This window comes from Tupaia chinensis, unplaced genomic scaffold (genome assembly GCF_000334495.1).
Source record: "Tupaia chinensis unplaced genomic scaffold, TupChi_1.0 Scaffold143667_1, whole genome shotgun sequence".
Taxonomy (NCBI): domain Eukaryota; kingdom Metazoa; phylum Chordata; class Mammalia; order Scandentia; family Tupaiidae; genus Tupaia; species Tupaia belangeri.
In genome coordinates, this window is record NW_006203515.1 from 40,959 (window position 1) to 50,792 (window position 9,834).

General features: G+C 39.6%; 1 pseudogene; it reads left to right on the top strand.

Annotated features, from left to right (window-relative positions):
• The first annotated feature begins 2,661 nt into the window (after positions 1 to 2,661).
• LOC102471817 (ribosome biogenesis protein WDR12 pseudogene) overlaps positions 2,662 to 9,834 on the top strand; it is an 11,363-nt pseudogene continuing 4,190 nt past the window's right edge.

Consider the following 9,834-nt stretch of genomic DNA (forward strand, 5'->3'; position numbering starts at 1 on the left):
TCCTGTTGTGCAGTCCATTTCATCTGGTCCTTAAAATAAGTGTATGTATATGATGCCTTGCAATTCTATTTCCCAGATAAACTACTGTAATTCCTCCAAAATACTAAGTGGAGGGAAGGTCACTCATTAGCCACACTAATAAGCATGTCTTCAAGAGCCAAGTTAACAGGGAGGCATTATCAGTGTACTGCAGTGCTGTGGATGTGCTGCTGTGGTGAGGGGTGGCTAGTTATAGGAGACATTTTTGCATTTCTTCCTCTCAGAGAAGCAATCCATCTGTCTCCACATTCCATAGACTGAGAAACCAACCACAATACTTTTATACCCATTCTGCCTAAACATAGCCACTAGGTTCTTTCACTTGGCTGAACTGTATGGGGGTACTGTGGTGTGTAGTAATCACAGGGTGACAGGGAGGGTCCCTGATGGGGCCATGCAGACAACACAAGCTAGTAAAGAGGCTGGACTGGGAAGAAACTGTGAGGCAAGGCCAGCAGTTTATGAGCCCTCCATTGTGTCACTGTACTGGCCTGCACTCAATTTCTCTGCCATGAGCTTTACTGTTATTACAACACCTTGCAAATGTAAAATAACACTCCCAATATTACTGCAACTTTACAATAAAGCCAATTAGTGATCCTATAGGAATGGGGTTTCCTAAGACAGCGCTCAAGGATCAGGGAACCTGAGACAGACTCCCCCACCTGCCTGTTTTAAGCCAAAATTAACATATGTTAGGTTATGTTAGTATAAGCCAAATTAGCATTAGTAGCATATGTAGACTAAGTTAGTTTAAGGCCAATTTTACATAAATATCCCTTCTTAAAGCTGCAGGCCAAAGTCAACTTATATTAGGCCAAGTTAGCAAATCCACGGCCATGACAAGGACTTAAAGATCAAGCACAAGAAATCACTGTTTAACAGACAAAGAATTCAGAAAATAAATACAGGAACCATGGATTAATAGAGGAAGACCAGATCTGGCTAACAATGACAGGATAAACACACCTGAAGGTTCCAGGGGGAAGATTAACTATCTTAGCTGGGAGTTCTTATCTGGTTTGGGCAAGCAACAGATAGTCCCTATCTACAAGCAGTTTCTCCCCTGTGTGCTGTTAACTATGAAAAACTGCTAATAAAACATCCTGTTTTGCCTCCTGAGCTACAAGACCCTCTCATCTGAAAAGGCCCTGTCCAATAATCAAGATTTAAGAAGAAAATGCACCAGACAAATAGACTCCTTCATCCTGAGAACTGTAATTGATTATACCTAATCAAACAAGATAGAAATCATGTTTTATGATCATTGTTTCTGTGCCTTGAATTCCCTGTTTTGTGGAGTAAATCTTTTATTTCCCCCTCACTCCTCCTACTCCTGTAAGACATCCCTCAATACGTGTGTTTGGTAGCTGCTAGCACTGCGGTCCTGAGCTTGCTCTGGCTGTGGAGTAAATCTTTTATTTCCCCCTCACTCCTCCTACTCCTGTAAGACATCCCTCAATACGTGTGTTTGGTAGCTGCTAGCACTGCGGTCCTGAGCTTGCTCTGGCTTTAGCCGGCTGAGAACATGCTAAGGAGCATTGAGGTTTCAGCCTGATTTTGTGTCACCTTCCTGTGTATGAGTCTCAACCCACCACGCCTGGAGCAGGGCTTCCAGCAGGTCCTTGCTTTTGATTGCTGTGGCTGTGTGGTTTCAAGCTTTTGCATCACCTCAGGTCTAGCCTGAGGTAGGATGAAACCTTCCTCATTATCTTCTATCACATCAAAAAGACCTTCTTTGTAAAAGTACAAAAGGACTCTCTTTCTACAAGGAATCTGAATCCTCAGTGAAGTTTCACACTTGGGGATACTAGTCTTCCACACAACCATGTCATGGATTTGTGCCAATGACAATTTGTTTTTTCTTTTCCAGTTCTGAAGTCATCTTGAGGGAGTCCCTATATTCATGCAGTACCCCAAAAATGTCTAAAAAGCTGGCTGCCTTATACCACATCAAGGTATAATCCTATACTGGTATTTTTCTCAGTGATATCCCCCTTTCACAAGTTTCCCACGTGGTCACTGAACCAGAACATGCCAGCAATCCTTCTGAAGACTATACCACTTGTATGAGAGCACTCCAAATCTGAGAGAGCTTGCTCGTAACACTTACAAATTTTAGAGAACTCATCTGTAGGTCCAAGAGGGGAAGATGTGAGCTTATTCACTGACACAGACAAGTCAGGATTGTCTACTGATGGCTAAGCAGAGAGGGATCCAATGGCTTTTAGTATATTCACAAATCTTTCCTTTTTGATACTCTACATTAACCACCAAAGTAGAAGCATCTCTATTTTCAGGATTCTATCCTGTCAACCTTGCTGTGTTCAGACCCAGCTGAACGTGGTGTGGACACTTGTGATCAGACCTCTTTAGACTGGTCAGGAAGTCTGAAGTCTGCTCCTAGGTTAACAAGGAGGAACAAGATTCCACCCAAGGCCCCTGACAGTGCTGTGATGAGAATCACAGTGTGAAACAGTCCAGTCAAAAGGAAGGAACTGGGGCCTAGCCATGCCCTGTGTTACTCACACCCATGTTTGAGTGATCAAGGCAAATAAACAGGAGGAAACAGAAGAACAGGTAATGTACATTCATGACATAGTCCACTCAGAGCATCTTAAGATGGCAAAATATGAAGCAGAGGTGAGATGCTGGTGTAGAGTGAACCTGGCTGAAGGAGGAGGAGGGCTGGGTCTCTATAGGCGATGGATAAGGGGAGGACCATGGCAAAAATGGTATACTGGGCACAACAGAGAAAGAGGAGGGGACTATGGGAAAATATCAGTGTCAAAATCAACCCTGGGAAGAGGGTTCAATTGGCAGGTCTGTGTGTGAGCATGTCAGTAGATGAGCAGAACCCAAGGAGCAAGCAGTCAGGGAGGAGAACTCTACTTTCTTCCAAGCCTCAACAACACAGGCTTTATACTTTGCTCTAGGCCCTGCTGTATCATGATGGATATCCTTGTGTGACTCCTTCCCTCCATGTGCCATCCCATGGAAAATTCCTGCATGAAACCTTCTCACAACATCTGACCTGATCTGTTCTCACCTGCTCCTTTGTCCTCACACCTGGGCTACACCTTCCCTAGACTCCTGAGATTTTCCATGGTTGATCTTGACTGCCATTCATAGAAAGCAAATGATGGCAGAACTGCCATAAGCAACTAGTACATCAGCAGAGTGTGAGGTTTTGCGCTACTTCTAAAACATGGATGTAAATAATAAACAAAACATGGACAAGATGCTAAAGATTTAGGGGCCAGACAGTGGCCAGAAGTAACTCACCTGGAACCATGTAGGAAAGGTCCTATACTTAAGTCCTGTGACCTGCCTGTGCATAGGTGGGGGGCAGGAGACAATGATATTAGCTGGCTAAGCAGACTGAGGCTGGGTGCATTGTATGTGAAGACCCTGTCAAAACGCCATCTCTTTCTATTTTTCTGCCCCCACCTACATCATGGAAGTAAGAAGAAAGAAATAATTAAAAACTATATAGAAGATTTTAATCACAAATGTCTTAGCCATATCTATCATCTGTCTATATAATTACTGTGTAAAGACATATTAATTCAATCTGTCACTTCAGGGGTGAACAATAGCTGTGTTCCAGTCAGCAGACAAAGTCAGCATGTGTGCCCCAAATCCAGACAAGATGGAAAAATGCAGAAGAAGGGATTGCAACATCACAATGTCCCATTTAGGGATGCATTTTCCATCTATCTCTCTTTTGAGAACACATGCAACCTCTGGAAAATTTCAAAACAAACATACAAAAAGTAGGATCCAGAGGCCTTAACCACTGCTCTATGTGCTGGCCCAGCAATCTCATACATACTTTTAAACAGTACTTGATCAAAATAGAATTATGGAAAAAATTCATTCACTAAATATGCAAGTCTACATTTCTCAGCAAATGGGTATCCTAGCAGATTTATTCTTTCAAATAACTTATTTTCAATCAAGGCTCTTTTTCCAGATCAAGGTAGCCAGGAAAGTCTTCCAGCTTCTTTTTATTTTTTTTTAGAGAGGATTTTACTATCGGGCACTTGCCCTCGCTAGATAGAGACAGTAAGCAAGAAATTATACCCTGAGGGGATCATCACTGAGCATTCCCTTCTCCATTTTCCTCTCAGTTTTTTGGGCATGCATGCATATGTGTCTGGTGTGAATTTTAAGCCACAGGTCCAGGACTCAAACCACAGTAGAGTACATGGGAGTCCAGAGATGCAACTATGATTCCTTCTGCTGGCTCCCTGGCAGCTTCTCTTTAATGGTGACAGTTCATCTTTATCATGAACCTATGATTTTAGATAAGCTCTGTTACTTAAGTGTAGTTTAGTTAATTATAAAAAGGCTACTGGGGACTCTCCTGGAAATCTGCCTCCAGAGAAGCATCATTGTGTAACAACTTGTGCTGGTAATCTGAATCTGGTGCATACTGGCTGACTCATCTAGAGTCAAGTCTCTCTGGGAACCAGTTGAAAGTCATTGCCCCAGGAGAGACCATATAGGATCCCCAAATATACTCTTAAAGTGCCTACACACAACAGATGGCCTATCTTTCTACTTTCTCCATGAAAAATCCAAAATCTCTACTCAGGATTACCCAAAACATTTCAAGGAAGGATGGCCTTTGAGGAATAGGATTTGAGAGCTTTAAGTAATGAGTTCTTTCCTACCTTCTCCTGGTTAGAGAGTAACAGCTATCACTGTTTCTACCCTGGTTCTTCAGGACCAGCCAAATGGCTACCATAATCTTCACAGCCTTATAGAAACAGTGCATTGCCTTAGTAAACTGCTTCCTTCAAAGATATGGAGACCCCAGTGTGATTACTGTTTGTATGAAACACAATGAGGGTGAGGGCCTAGAAGTGAGGCTGGATCAGGCTGGGTTGTTACAAAAGAGATTATGTTTACTAGTGCATTGCTGAATTTTTATGAGGTGATATTCTTTTTTCCTTCCTTTATTTACAATAGAGTGCATATATGAGAGTGAGGGATGGAGGAAGGAGTGGGAGAAGCACCATCCACTGGTCACAATACAATGCCTTCCTCCATCTCATCAGATCCTTAGCTCTCATGCTCATGTCTGGCATGTCTCAGGCTTGATTAGAGCCATGGTCACCATGTAAGATTCAGTCTCTCTTGAACAGCTCATTACTACTGCACTTCAGAGACACTCCTCACAAGAGGAAACATAGCTGACAAGATACACCTCACAAGACCTATGGAATGTTTGTGATGTGACTTAAAACTTAAAATTGGAGTCAGCTGATGTCATAATGGTTATGTTTATGGATTCCCACCCACATGGCTGACTATGGTTTCAGTCCCAGAACTGGTGGCTTCAAACTCATGCCAGGCATGTGTGGTTATGTGCCCAAAATCTCAAGAGAAGAAGGGATTGCAGTGTGGCCATTCCCCCTAGGCAGAGGGGTGATTTCTCGCTTTCTGTGTCTGTATCTCTCTCTGTTTCTCCAATGAGCACATGTGCCCTATAGCAAAATCTCTGTAAAAGAAGAAAACATAAAATATGCCATCTGTTATTCAGATTAAAACAGAACTAAATAGAGAACTAGAATTTGTCAAAAAGGATTGCAATGATACTTAACATAATTCTATAGGACATTTCAATTAATATTTGAAAATAATAGTGGATACTTTTGCAGATAAGGTATGGGGCCAACAAGCCAAATTAAAATAATAATTTTGTCCTTTACACACATTTAGGTGTGTAACTTTTCAAAGGCAAACATAAACCTATTAAAAATAAAAAAATATAAAGTAGAGATCTCAGAGTTCTCTTATATAGATGCAGAATAGGAGGTGTGGCAATCCACTGATTGGGTTAAGAGAACAGAGCTGGGATCAAACTCCACTAAACCCTCTAGCTCACCTTACCAGTAACTTATATTTCAGTTGGAGAAAACAAACAAGATGAACTAAAACATAAAATGACACAACTCATCTTCCTTGTGTTTCAATATTTATCTTAGGAAGTAAAGATTTTATTGTTCTGAACACTGATTACATGTCACATGATCAAGAAATGACTAAAAGAGAAGATAATTTTCCACCTATAATTCAAAATGGAATTGCTATATGACTGGCTTTATCTAAAAATGAAAACTTTCAGGCTCATTTTCTTCCCCTTGATACCAAGAGACAGAATTTATTCAAGAGCTGCCAAAGACTATCAGTGAGAAGATAAGATGGAATGAACTGAGGACAAAAGAATTGAAAATAAATTAAGTTTATTCCATTAATCATCTACCAAACACACATGGTCTCTATAAAACATGGAGATCTTTAATTCTATAGAAATCACAAGATTATGGAGAGGCAATACAAAAATATGGTATTGTTGGGGCCAACAGTTAGCATAATAGCTATGTCACTGAACTCCCATGTAGAGGCTGCTTTATTTCTTCTTCTTTCTTTTACTAATTTCCAACTTTATTTTACCCCATAAAACAGCCCTGAGTTATCCAGCAGAGCCCAGTTCTATCTGCAGACCCTGGAGAAATTGTGTGCTGCCCTAGTGCTTGGCATGTGGCTTTTAAATTTTTCTCTTTCATACTCGTTTTTCTTCCCTCTTACATTGTCATCTTCTCCTTATCCTCCACCTACCCACCTACCCAGAGAGACTATACAGGTCTATAGTCATAGTTTTCAAACACCCGAAATCCTCACTCTATACTGAATCACCTATGAAAAAGGAGAAACTGCCCTCCAGATACCTGAATTGAAGACTCCCCCTATGGGGACCACATTGCTATAGACAGGAGAAGAGAGGCTTTGGCTCACATAATCCACAGCAAAAAGGAAGCAAACTCTTTCCAGTGGTGGAAACTTTCTCAAAAATGTATCCAGGGACCAGCAGTTAGCATAATGGCTATGTCGTTGGACTCCCATGGAGTCGACCATGATTCGAGTCCTGGACCCAGCAGCTTAAACTCACACCGGGCATGTGTGCATGCGTGCCCAAGATCCCGAGAGGAGAATGGAAGAGAAGGGATTTTGACATGACCATCCTCCCTGGGGGGGGGGTGATTTCTCACTTTCTGTCTCTCTGTCTCTCTGTCTTCCTGGCGAGCAAATACACCCTAGAGCAAAAACCTCTCAAAAAATAAAAAATAAAAAAGTATCCAAAAGTGAACACATCACCCGATGGCTAGAAGTCACACAAGAGCCTCAAGTTGGAAAAACTAGGACATACATCTCCATCAAAAACAACACAATAATTCCCCTCCAACTCTTGAAAAAAAAAAAAAAGGAGGAGAAGAAAAAGAAGAAGAAATTGGAAAAATATCAGAGAAAAAAATCAGAACATTCACAGTGACAAAACTTAAATTGAAACAGAAAAAAGACAACAAACACCAGGAGATGAGGAAGTCCTTCCACTACTTGAAAGAAGAAACGGACACTAGAAAGAAAGAATCAGATGGAACTATTAGTGATGAAGTCTATAGTACAGGAAATCAAAAACTCTCTCAAAAGTATCAAAAGCCAATTAGATCATGCTGAAGATTGAATCTTGGACATAGAAAATAAAACCTCAGACTTAAGGGAAAAATAGAGAAAATAACAACAACAAGAAAAGATAATATATGAGAAGTACTTGATTCCATTAAAAATCCAAAATTCCAAATAATTGGTATCCTAGAAGGTGAAGAAACGAATAAGGGCATGGAAAATTATTCCAGGAAATCCTTAAAGAAAACTTTCTAAGTCTAGAGAAGCACTCAAACATCCTGACCCAAGAAATACAAAGGACCCCAAATAGAATCAACCCAAGAAGATCCTCCCCATGGCGCATTTTAGCCATACTGGCCAAATCACAGATAAAAACAAGAAACTAAAATTGACAAGACAGAAAAATCAAGTGACTTACAAAGGTCAGCCCATCAGGCTAACACCAGACCTTTCAATGGAAACTATGCAAGCGAGGAAAGAATGGGAAGACATGTAAGTATAAAGAGTATAAAGAGAGAAACAATTTCAACCAAGATTACTATATCCAGCAAGATTATTCTCCATATGAAAAAAAAAAAGACTAAAATCTCAGACAAACAAAACCTGAAAGAATTTGCCAACACCAGGCCAGCTCTTCAAGAAACTCTGAAGAGAGTCTTGTTCCAAGAAAACTGAATGAACAGACAAAAATAAAAGAATAAAAGACTACCAAAACAATGGCCAACTTCAAGGTAGGGACAAGGCTGGAAATATTGATAATAACACTGAATGTTAATGGATTAAATTCTCCAATCAAGAGACACCGACTGGCTGAACGGATAAAGGAAAACAAAAAAAGCAACCCTCTATCTGTTGCCTACAAGAAGCATATATCATGGATAAAGACATACATAGACTAAAAGTGAAGGGCTGGAAAAAGGTATTCAATGCAAATGGAACCAAAAAAGAGCTGGAGTCATGATACTAATTTTCTTTCCTTTTTAATATAGTCAATAATCTTTATCTGTTCTTATGGATGACATTGCCAACAGTTACAGATTTGCATACAATACAGTTACATATTGACTATTCACCATTTACAGTAGTATTTTTTTTTCCTTACAAGGAGGAAATTTCTGCACATAATGTAACTGAACAGGCTATTGTTCTGGTCCAGTGGCCAAACCCAAATTTGACTTCTCATTGCTTGAAGGTAAATACTTGGAAGGCAAATGTTGGTAGAAAGGAAAGTTAGCTTTATTTGGGAAATAGTGTCCTGAAAAGATGGTGAACTAATGTTCAAAGACCATCTCCAAAATCACAGACTAGGACAAGGAATTTTAAAGAAAAGATTAAGGGAAAACTGTTTTGCACAGCACAATGCTTCAACATTTCCCTGACTGGTGCCATGGAGGAGACTTGTTGACATCAGGGTTGTTGTTTTCAGCTGTAGCTGGGTGGGCCCAATCTTCAGGGCAGAAGTTCTTATCTTCCTTGAGCACATCTGCTTCTTGGGTTGCAATATCAATTCCTGATCTTTGCAAATTCTCAGCAAAACTATTATATGCTTAGTTTCTGTAAGAAATAAGGCTTAGAATGTTTAAACAAGGAAAACAAGCTAATACCATTCTACAGTATTTTATTCTGTAGTGTTGGGTTTAATAGGGAGTTGATTTAATTCTCTATAATATGGCTACATTAATAGAATTGGGAATTGGAAGCATGAATTCATGTAAACTTCATTTAAAAAACAAAACAAAACAAAAAACAACAAAAAACTTTTCGCTTTTTCTTCCCTCCAAACAGTGCATTTATTTGTAACACTAAACCATGTGACACTTCACAAAAAATGTAGATATGGCAAATTCATATTAAGATGTTTACCATGGCACCACGAAAATAATACATTAAGTGCACATGTTTGGGAATGCATAATAAGTTGGTTATTTCTTCTGGCATCTGAGAATTGTTCACAATTCAGATATTGGTTCAGTGAAATGAATTTGCCTTGGAATTCATAAGTTTAAGAAATATGCTTGACCTATGATTTCCCAAAACATGTAACTTCTGCCATGCTTACATTACCCACCTCTCAAAGCATGCACACTCTTTTATTCACATATACTATTTTATTTGAATATTTCAAATTTATTTCTAAACAGTTTCATTTTAACATGAACGTTATAAACCAACATGTTATTTGTCTTAGCTTTTTTTTTCAGCTAGTGACAAATTTTTTAAAAATTTATTTGTTTACATCCATTCACTGTACATCATTACAGCATACAAAATGAGATTTTCCATCCAGAGTACACTGTATATTGTCTCAGTCAAGCACAT